We start from the raw sequence: 11,700 nt of genomic DNA, 5'->3' as shown, positions 1-11,700 counted from the left end.
TAATAGCTACCATTTAATAATGTCTTAAGTACCAGACAATGTTGTAAGGGTTTTGTGTGCATTATTTCATTTAATCTTCACAGCACTTCCTTGAAGTAAGTGTGAAGCAGTTTGCTATGCCCTGGTTACTAACTTGTCTGAGTTGCATGAGACTGAACACATTCATGCATAGCAAATTACATGAAGTGGATTGATTGCTTGATAGGCAGCAAGGGAAAACAGAAGTCTAGGATTCAGTGTGAACTGGTCCCCCAGTGCTCAGGCAATTCTGTGGGGTGGATGGAGCCTTTAATGCATGTGCCCAACTTGTACAATAGCTGAGGGTACAAATGGGGCAAAAGGCAGCCTGCTCCAGGTTACATACCTCGATGTCACATAACTCACCTGACCAAAGCATGGCTGTTCAAGCCAGCTTCCCTCTTATCTCAAGATGTTGCATTCCTAGCATGTAGTATAGGTACTCTTTGGAACTACAGATGAGAAAGTGAGAAGAACTGGGTTTGCCCAAGACCACTCAGAGAACTGTCCTGCAGTAATTCTCTTACTGCTTCATTTCATGATGAGAAACTGACCCTTGGAAATCTTGAATTTATCATGAACTTTCCAAAGCTCAGGATCGATGAATCTTCTTTTACATTTATTAGCTTTTATTACCTTTCCCATATAGTCTCATTTAAAAATGTTAACATAAACTTGCTCCCCCTGTATTAATTGCTTCATTCTCCTACAATGTCCAAATATTTATTTAAACAAGATTTTAAAACTTACCTTGCATTGTGGAGGTAACTTAAAAATTTAACTATTAAATTCCAGTGAAAGTTTCTACTGTTACTAACTCATAATCTAATTTCTGCAAATAAAATATATTGGTCAATAGTGCCATCTAAAAGTCTGCAGACAAAATTTTTACAAATAACTTCTATTTTAATAGGCTATATTAACATGATAAGTCTATTTTAAGTACAGTTTTTCAAACACTGAACACCTTTGTTGGATTAAATGTAACTTAATAAATATTAAGTTATTTATCCAATAACTTAAAAATACTGGGAGTATTTTTCATACTCCCAGAATTAAATGAAGCAAATATATATTTACACATCTGTGAAAGTAAATGTTTATTCAGCCTACTTACAGTGCTCAGAACATTTGTCACAATCTGCAGGGGAAAGAGATATAATTTTATAGAGTTAATTTATTTGAAAAGTTACACATGTTGCATAAATCACCTGATCTATTTTTGTAATAAGCAAGGAGATAAAACATGATATTTCTCCAGAAGGTAGAAGACTGAGATTAAATTGGCAATTTTGTTGGAATAATAATGTTACTTCTTAAGTTAACTTTAGGTTTACTCTTGGTTTAAAATTTAGTATTCAGGAAGCTTAATAATCATCATTTTAAAGTTCTAAATTCACATTATAACACAGCGGGGAGGGGGTTCGATGGTTGTTCTCCTTAATTTTAAATTCTGAGGTGATAACATTAAAGGAGAAGATATTCTCATCAGAAATAAAATGAGTGATATATGTAACTTCCATCATCTGTTGGAATAGTCACACATTCTCTGAGATTTTCAGTGTTGTGACCAATTCCCCATTTATCCCTGAGAAGCCTTTCCACAAAGCATCTAAATTGTTGGTCAATACTGAATTTCTAAAATTCACCATTTACTCTTTGCCAGATCATTATGTTCTGCATGATTGTAATATTACAAAAAGGAACCAGGACAAATTATTAAACTCGATGTTTATGCAAAAGTGTGATTTCTGGTCAATAAGAAGATAGAAAATTAGCCAAGGCTGGCAGCTTGTTTTCCAAAATCAATTCTAGTGAAACTCCAAATATGAAACGTAAGTAAGGATTCCAGGAGCTAACAACCATCATCACAAAATAGTCCTTTTGTAAAACTCCCAGAAAGAATAAAGGATGTTTTTATCTAGATATGTGACTGAAACCTGACGAGCAGAATTGCAGGAGAAATCAAGAAGATACCAGTGCTGGAATCCTTGAGTTACTTTCAGATCCTAAATGGGTAAACAATTTATTTGAAGATGAATTGACTGATCAACTTCTATAATCACTCCTCCGAATCCTTTAGGGTATAGATTTTTACCTAGGTGTGAGGTCTGATACTAATGCTGTTTCACCATAATGAGTTAAATGTACAGCTCTGCTCATCGTTGTTGCCTGGTAGAGTAGCTTCAAATAGATAAAATCAACACTGAGACCTACCCCTAGACCTTTATCCCATACTGCAAGGAGAGTGGCTGACACCCCAAGAGAAAATGAGATAAGGGTTAAAAATAACTAAACACTTGCATAAGAAAACCTCCTCAAAAGAACTACATCGAACTGAACAATCTACCTAATCTGTCACTGAGTTACAGAACAGATGGAATACAGATTTAAAATAAGCCTATTAAATATCTTCAGGCATGATAATAGTAATATAAGATTACTTTCACCATTCATCCAATGCAGATTAATTTCTGTAGCTTTGGGTTTGCCAAAACCAAAGAAACAGTAGCAAAATCTTTGTCACTAAAACCAGAAGCAATCTATCATAATCAATGAAACAGAAACAAAACAACACAGTTTTTTGTCTGTTTATTTCATTGATTTTTGAGCCCTTGCATTTTGAAAGAGTGATGGAGGAGACAGCTGCATTCAAACTTTAATTCTTCTGTAGAATTTTATTTTAAAGTTACTTACATGTATTACTCAGAAAAATAAATATATATCATACATGATAATCCATAGATTTTCCTCCTCCATCACTGTTTCTTTCTCCTAGTTCTCTTCCTACATCAATGACTTGAAAACATTAGGCAGTTACTTCTGATTCTTCTGAAATATATGCTCCACGAGGACAGAAATTTTCTGTGTATTGATTGTAGTTTCACACTGGCATGTTGGAAACTTTCTTCAAATGTCTTGCTCTTCTTGGACACAGGTAGAAACCTGATAAAATAATAGAACTATTCTATGTGCCTTAATAGAAGGTGGAGAGGACACTCATCCAATGGCAGACGTTCTAATATCAGAGTAAGAGAGAGGGTGGAGGGCTCAATAGTTCAATGCATATGTTATACAGACCTATACCTTATTTCTGCTTTTAGGCAAAACTTCTGTTTTCTAGTCTAGAGTCTCTTGGGGATGTTGCAGAGTCCTTCTTGTCTGAATTCCCTTCAGACATTCTGAAGGCTGTGGCTTTAGCTGCTCCTCTGCCATGTAGGTGTCTTTATCTCTCTTATGACATAGAAGTTATTTGTCATTAGCAGTGTATACTTTTTTCTTTTTGTTTCATATTTATTGTTATTTATGAATTCGATGTGGGTCTCAGAAGAGAGAGCGTAGAAAAAACCGTGGTAGGTTTGTCACGCATATTCACAATTTTTATGAAATTTTTTGAATGTAGCCAAGTTTTCTAGTTTTTATGCCACTATTGAGCTGCCCTTTTAAAAGGCCATTCTCTCAACCCATCAGCTATGTTCACTTCAATCTCTAATAAGTAGGGAGGGGCATTAGGTTCTTTACAGGACCATCTCAAGCAATGGCAAAGGAAGGGCGGTTAAAAACAAACAAAAAAAAGTTGTGTTTTCTCCTTTTTAAAACACAACGGAAGAGAAGCCAGAGAGAAGTAGGATATGGAGGGTTATGCCTGTCAGTTCCAGGGACTGATGTTTTACATCTAGGTCTATAGGCATCATGTTAAATTTGAAAAACAAGCTGACAATTTTGAAAATGGTTGTATTTTACCATTCCATTAAATAAACAAAAGAAAAAGTAATGAAATATAAAATGGGAATGTGAAAATATAGTCTCAGATTATAGAGATGTAATAGATTATGCAGCATTTTTTCTTCTTTTCTATCTGATTGTAAAAATTTTCTTGGTTGCTTCAAAAAATGGTGATATATAAAAAAGCTACCGAGAAAGAAATTAAAGACGATGAAATGCACAAGTAAATGTGCCATTCACTGTGGTAATATACTGGTAGAGAATAGATTGAGCTCTGATCAGTTAGTAAACAAAAGAAGGCACAGCGAATTTCACAGCTTTTCTAATCAGGAAGAACATAGCCTGCTAGTTACTTAGGGGAGTTATATTTTAAACTTTTTATTGACTTAAAATGTTTCAGATGTCAGCAAATTTCTTACCTGTGAATCAATACTTTCAGAAGAAATACAGTAGGGTTTGTAGGGAAGAAAAATGATTTTTGAGTAAGATAAATATAGTTTTCTTACTGGGCCACATGTCCTCAGAATTCTGTCTTAATTTTTCATCTTTATCGTGAAGGGGTTTAATTGTATGTTGTGTATCTGGCACAGAGATTTTAATAAAAGTTGACACATATTCAGAAGCTGAAATACACTACCATCTCCATCATCTTCCCACTCCTCTTGCAGTTTTTCTATTTTAATCCAAATCTGCATTCCTTTTCCTTAAGGAATTTAGGAAGGTTTAGGTTCCTAAATGTAGGTTTATTGTACAGGTGCGTTTTAGAGTAATAGGTTAATGAAATAACCTATTACTAAAAAGCTTATTTGTATCTTTTCCTGAGATTGGAAGCACCCACAATTTTTGTGTTAATGCTCACAAATATCAGCAATATAGCATACCCTTCCTTTACATCATATTTAACTATACAATTCCAAATTAAAACAACAGAAAAGTAGAAATGTAGAATTCATGTCAATAAAAATTGCACGTTTTACGAACAAATGTGATCTGAACACATCAACCTGATTTATATGCAGAGATATTCTACAGAGTACAGAAAGAAGGACTAACTACAGTTTCAAGGCACCCTTGAAAATAATTATTCCCATGTCCTCCTTCTGCCCTTTTACTTCTTGGTGGTCTTCAGACATTCTTTTTCTTTAATTGCACCAGAAGTAGTAGGGGGTAAGAAGAAGGGGTAGACAAAGCGATTTTGTGTACAGTTATAGATATAGCCTTTTGTAGTTTAATTTTTGAAACTGCAGCCTTTGGTTCTTTGAATCTATTTACACAGATGTTGGGAAAGACGGCTTGTAACCATCTACCACTGGCCTTGTGGTCACCTTTGCCTTTAAGCAATCTCTGGGAGGTACATTAAAAATGATTGTATTAGACGCCCATTTCTAAGACACCATGTTTTTATTCCACGTTCTCCTTTTGGAATGTAACCTAACCTCATAATCTTTAGACACAGGCATGTTTACTTAGTATTATATGATTAGTTCATTTGGAGACCTGTAGTTTCCTCATGTTAATATCAGAAGTTTATATAATGTATGAGGGATAAGCTAACTGTACACCTATTATGCTACTTTAATATTTCAAAAATGGTGGAATCAAATTTTGACATATAATATCAACAATTAGCAGTAAAGAGAAAATCAATCCTACCTGATTTTAGGTTTCAGACTTTGATATTAGGAAAAATATTTTCAGATGATAACATTGCATAAAACACTAACTGAAATATAAAAGTGCATGAAAATATATCACAATCATTAATGGCAATATTATCAAAAGTTAACAGCATATTTTATTTTCTCTTTTCCACTATTTTGCTATATTGGCTTCTATAAGAACAATTAAGGAGGATGTAATAAAACACAATTTAAGTTTGTCTTTAAAATCTTGTTATCCCTCTCTCCCTCTCTCCCTCTTTTGACTACACAACAGTAGGTTGTTTCTGATTCTTCTCCTTAGGTATGTATTCTGTTCCTTCAGACTTTGCAGGTGCCCATGTCCTGCTGCTGCGCCAAATGCTTCACCTTACTAAGAGTTTTTACCTGGTCAGGTGTCATGGCTGCCCAGCTGAAGGATGAACACTAAATTGGACAGGGAGATGTGTACAACATGGTTTTCACCCTCCAAGTCAGAGGTGTTACATATATGATGACATCAGGGAACTAGCAATAGTGACTAGGCAGTTTCTCTGCTTTAGCAAACTTGGATCTTGCTCTGTAACTGGTCAGATGGACCACCTGCTGCTATGCCTAATAACTGCAGCTCAGTTATCTACGTCTTTTCTCACCTTTTTACCAGGAAGGAAGCATTGTCTTTGATTGTCCATCAGGCCTAATCCTTTCTCAGCATGATACTTGTTAGCATAATTGCAGAGAAAGATCAAAAAATGTACATTAGAAGTTGTTCCTTTTTTAAAATGTATACAATTTGAATGAAAAGTTACTGTGTGTATTTCACTAATCTAATAGTTAAGGTTTCTTCCATTATCATCTTTTTCAATCTTTATATTGTCATTATTTGTATGTAATTAGAAACCCTTCTCAACTCTAAGAAACTTTCATAATAATCTTTATTAATGATATCATCATCAAGAGAAGTTTTAGGTAAGATTTTAAAGGCTGTTATCTCCAGAAAAAATGAATTATGAACAATTTCAGTTATTTTTGAATCATCTTTAGTCATATTTGAATTGCTCATGACTTACTTAAAAATAGAATGAAAGAACTTAGTTCTGAGGTCTCTTTCCAACAGAATTATGAAGTCACTGAATGCCTGTTTATTCAAGAGAATAAACTGAGAGTGCCAAGTGTACTTGCCTGTAAAGTGAGGTGCCGCAAGCTCAAAAAATAAGACAAAATGGGCAGCAAATGTATGCTTGAACAAATAAAACTTCTATTTACTAGGGTAATTATATATTGAACTTTTAAAAAACAGGGAAAGCCTTAAAATTTTTTATAAATAGAAGGGGAAAAATTATAATTGATATCTTAGTTTAAAAAAATATAACTTTCAAGAGTTTAATGTCAATATTCAAGGTAAAACACAAATATTGAAGAAAAAGATTGTACAAATGGAGAATCAAAATATTATATGGTCATTTATCCATGTACTATTATTAATTTGTTAACTTACAGCATTTAGCTTTTGTCTTTCTGTACAAGGGAAATAACACAGTGTCAGAGAGGTAATTGAGGTTATCTGGGGCTTTGTTTGATCCAACTTGTAAGTACGAAAAAATAAATAATAAGGTTAATAAAAGGACTTTAAAAGCTGCAATTGGTGCCCAAGACACATCTTGACAAGTATAAAAATATAATTAAGATTCCTTGGATATTACTGAAGTGAGAAGTTCCTACTACCCTTTTTATATTTCAGTGAAAATGTAATGTACTTTGATAACATTAATTTTGCCAAGGTCTTGTTATTTTTTAATGTTATTGTTCAGCTCCTTATGTTTGAAGGTACTATTTTCAAAGTCCTAGTTCAAAACAGCTTTTGTTTGAAGCAGAGAATTCCTGGTGTAAACTTCTCTTGTTAGCTTTGCCCAGTGTTTATCATTAACATGGTGGCCATGTCATGAGGCAAAGTAAAAATTCTAAGAAGGTCTTAACCCCAAAAGAGAACACAGTTAACATTTGTTTTCTCCAAGCTAAGAACGTTTTATAAAAATTAAAATAGCCTTACAATTTAAGGTTAGATATCATGAGTTCTTCCTTTTCATTCATGATGGAAAATAACTGCAGATTGAGTGGTTTTTAGTTAACCCATTTCAGACATGCTTTATAATGTAGCTTTGATTTGGAATATTGGAGGATAAATTTACACAAAAAACAGAAACTCTGACTGAACTTGATACTGGTGGGTGAGGGGAGGTCCCCAAACTTGGTGGGACTTCAACCCCAGCCAGTATCCAAGCTCTTGACACCACAGTGAGAAGGATGAGTCAGAAAATAGTGAAAGTAGAGATTCATTGCAAAGTGAAAGTGCACACTCAAGAAAGGGTAGTGTGTGCCTAATCAAGAGAGTCGCACGAGGGAATTTGGGGCTGCTACCTTTACGAGTTTCTTTAACCAAGGTGTGGAATATTCATAAAGATTTTTGGGAAATGGTAGAGATTTCTCAGAACTGTGGTGCCATCCATTTTTATACCAAATATGAATGTTCTCAGACTGTCATGGTGTTGGTGGATGTGTAATTCAGTATGTTAATGAATATATAATGAGGTCCTAGGTGAAACATAGCTCAAATCCAGCACCATGTTGGGTCCAGTTGGTCTTAGCCAACTTGGCCCTCACCCTGGTTTCTGGAGTTTTATCAATTGTGTCTGGTTTATGCAGCTATTTGAACAGAGGGCTTTAGCTAGTCATGTGAAACTGTTGCCTAGGATTTTCTATTCTCCTGCAATCATGGTGTATTTTTCCTGTCTCAAATTCAAATGTGCCTTTCTTACTTTTCTGCTCAGTAAACTGTAGTCTAGGATGTTCTTTTGCTTAATTATTTTTAAGAGATTTGGTAAACCAGTTTCATTTCCCCCAAATACTTCTGAGAATTTTTGAAAGGCTTATACATGTCTCAGCTAAAATCCTGGCACTGGACCACTGACTGCTCAGCTGCATGTTATTCATTTCTTTCTTTAGGTGAGATCTTACAGGCAGCAACTGCATAGGTCCCCCCACATGGTGTCCTAAAGACCAAGATCTAATGTTTAAAACATTTTAAGTCTTAGATATAGCATAAAAGCATTCATAGGATAGAAAACAACAAATTGGACGCAAAATATTAAGTCATTTTTAACCCATATTTGTAATCATTTTGTAGTTTTTCTTATCAGAAATTAGAGACTCAGAGAGAAGAAAGAATATCCGTTTTCATCCAGGCTAAACCATCTTCAATATCTGTCTCACTACTACCTTGTATAAGATCTGCATGTATGAGATCCCATTAAATGTTGCAAAATTTATACAAATGGCCCTAAAAATATATAAATTTGCAGAGATAAATCCACATTTAAAAATAAAGATTTTCAAAACAAGACGTGATGTGTAGAAATGCCTCATAATGTGGCATAATTACCATAATGAGGAAATGGTAAATGGTCATAATTCAGACAAACTTTGATACTGTTATACAGAGTACTTTTCCTTGAAATCCTACAGTTCTGGCCATCTTCATTCCAGATTTTTTTTTTTTTTTTTTAACCATATCATAATCAAATGGTCCACTAGGTTAGATTTTCCAGGACAGAGTGTTTGACTAAAGAGTCAATAATTCTTAGCAATAGCTTACAAATTAGTTTGACCAAAGTCTCAAAGATCCCAAGGCCAATCATTAGGGCTCAATCTCAGGCTGTAATAGTGTTTTCTGCAGAACAGTGGCTTTGAGTATACAGATATTTTCATATTTAGAATCTATTGTTGAAAGTCCTGTTTGAAAGTAGGAGTAGTAGCTGCATTTCTCCTTTCATGACAAATTTGACACTCAGGAGATAATAGCCTTATGAGAATAAATAGTATTCTCCATTTTCTTTGGCTGTCTATACCCACATGAAATTAAATATATGAAGGATATTTCAAAACATTCTGGAAAAATAAAATATATATATTAAAAAAAATAAACTTTAGCCAGTATCAGTCTTTGACAACAAAGTTAACCATTTTAACTATACAGCATAAATGTAGTTACAAACAAAATGTATGTATAGGAAAATGTTTCTTGCATTGTACATACTTTCTCCAGTGATGCCCTAGGGACTCCTGTAAAATATGTCATTGGTTGAATTATAACTATAACTTTAATGCAAATGGTAAACTAGAGCATTTTTTAAAATAGGACACGTACACGTTGTATGGTCTTTCAATTGTACTGTTTCTTTTGTGTGTGTGTATGTCTATGAGTCTGTCTATGTAGTTTTAGGTAGTTATAGAGATTAGATATTGGACAAGTAACTAGAAACTAACCAGATTTTCTTTGTTATAAAAAAGAAAATGATTAATTTTAATTGGATTTTTAGTTGAACAGTAAAACTGGGTAATAATTTACCCTATTCGGGGAAAATATGTACTGTGCTTTTCAGACTAAAAGTATTCTTTCTTGAGTGACCCAGTGTTAGCCTTTACTGCAGAAATAGATTTGTTTTGGTAGACCCCTGTAGCCAGCCACCTGCAGAGAGAAAGGAATTCTGCTAGAGAGAATTCTTAATACAGTAGGTAAATATTCTTTCATTTGGTGAAGATTTCACATATGATATTCTCTTACATTCAGCATAATTATAAACTTTGTTTTAATATGCTTTCAGAATAAATAAAAAATTATAAAGTTAAAAAGATAATTGTATATCCTTATTGAAAAGGTTTAGCCTATTCGAATCTAACAAATCTTCTCTGAAATACCTGAGAATAAGGTGTAAATGACTAAGAAATGAAAATACAGCAGAATGTACCAGATGTTTTTTATGTGTTGACTATACATATATCTTTCTCTGTTAGCTTTTAGTCGCAGACAGAGTGCAGTGTACATAATTTTATTCACAATAGATTGCTATGCATCATATATTCACATATGAATATAATTTCTCTGAAGATTGAAACAGGAAGATAGGAAAAGACAATATGGTGTATATGCTGAATTCTATATACAAGTAAATGTGAATAATATAGTTAGATGCTCTCTTCAAGGGGCTTCTTATCATTATCTCACTGGGCCATGTAGGGATTAATTGGTTAAAGTTTGTAGGCTCTTTGAAGCTAGGAAACACTACGGAAGTGCTAAGCATTATCATGGTAACACGAGAGTGAGGCATAAGTGATTTTCAACTTCATCAGCTCTTTGAAATCTGTGTCTAGTCTGATTCACAGTTTTCTCTTACAGTGTTTTATGGATTGCAATGTTCTTATCAGATTTGAAGATGAAATGTGTTCTATTGAAATCATACTAATCTGCACAATCTTTTTTCTATATATTAGTAAAGTGATGTTTCTCAAAATAGAAAACTCGAGATGTTATTTCAAAGGTAATTTAATAAAGTAGAATTTTCACATTAATTATAACTCGTCTATTATCATTTGATTGACTAAGCTGTAGCTCTCTTAATTAGTGCAACTAAAGTCTAGTCTAGTTAATTTGCATAAAGGTATTTATTCCCATCTTTTATAGTTTAAAAGACAGGAGACTATTCACTGATTCCATAAAGCTTATATAGATTTTATTAGCATGTTTCAATCATTTATCACTACAATAATGTCAATTCTAAAATGTAATTTTTATTTTTTGTAATTTCTTGGAATTACAGTGGGGACAGAGAAATTTAAAAGCAATTACTTCACAAAGCGATTCAAAGTTAAAGTAGCTGTTGTTCATTATAAAGTTATTTTGTTTCTGAATAAAATTTTTAAAAGTTATAAATACAAAACAACCTAATAAATACCAATTTAACCTCACTTAGAAATAACAGCTAATAATGCATATCTTGTCCTATTTATGCTACATTTTGTTACAACTGGGATACACCCCCTCAGGATCATTTCCTTTTCTCCATTTCCAGAGGTGCCATTATCATGAACCTGATATTACCTTTATATTTTCATAAATTTATCAAATACATATTTCTAAATAATACTATTTTGTGATTTTCCTCTTAACATTCTTGTTGTGAGCAACCCTTATTGATAGCATAGATCTCAGTCTACTGAATTCCATCATGTTCTTAATGTGTTTATCAAAATGCTACAGTAAAAATCTTTCTCTATGTCTCCAGGTGCACGTGTGAGAGTTTCAGATGAATATACTAGAAGAATGGCTGGACTGCAGTGTATATACGGTTTCACTTTGAGGGGACCAAATATCATTATTTGCTCCCAGGAGTACCACTTTATTTCTATTGTTCATTCGTCCTAATTGGCTTAATACGTGTCCTGTATTTTTCATTTTTAATGAACCATTATTATAAGTTACATT

General features: G+C 33.4%; 1 long non-coding RNA gene across 1 annotated transcript; it reads right to left on the bottom strand.

The window, feature by feature from the left end:
- Positions 1-1,997: 1,997 nt before the first annotated feature.
- On the bottom strand, positions 1,998-9,308 carry LOC116540477. The gene is made up of 3 exons (XR_004264458.1): positions 8,658-9,308; positions 5,398-5,467; positions 1,998-2,964 (listed from the first exon to the last, which is right to left on the bottom strand). It is a non-coding gene; the product is annotated as an uncharacterized LOC116540477 (long non-coding RNA).
- Positions 9,309-11,700: the final 2,392 nt, after the last annotated feature.

The sequence above is a fragment of the Sapajus apella genome, unplaced genomic scaffold, assembly GCF_009761245.1.
Source record: "Sapajus apella isolate SASKATOON/1434 unplaced genomic scaffold, GSC_monkey_1.0 scaffold4, whole genome shotgun sequence".
In the NCBI taxonomy this organism is placed as follows: domain Eukaryota; kingdom Metazoa; phylum Chordata; class Mammalia; order Primates; family Cebidae; genus Sapajus; species Sapajus apella.
The sequence above is the reverse complement of the archived record's forward strand: the minus strand, read 5'-3'. Positions and strand labels throughout refer to the sequence as shown.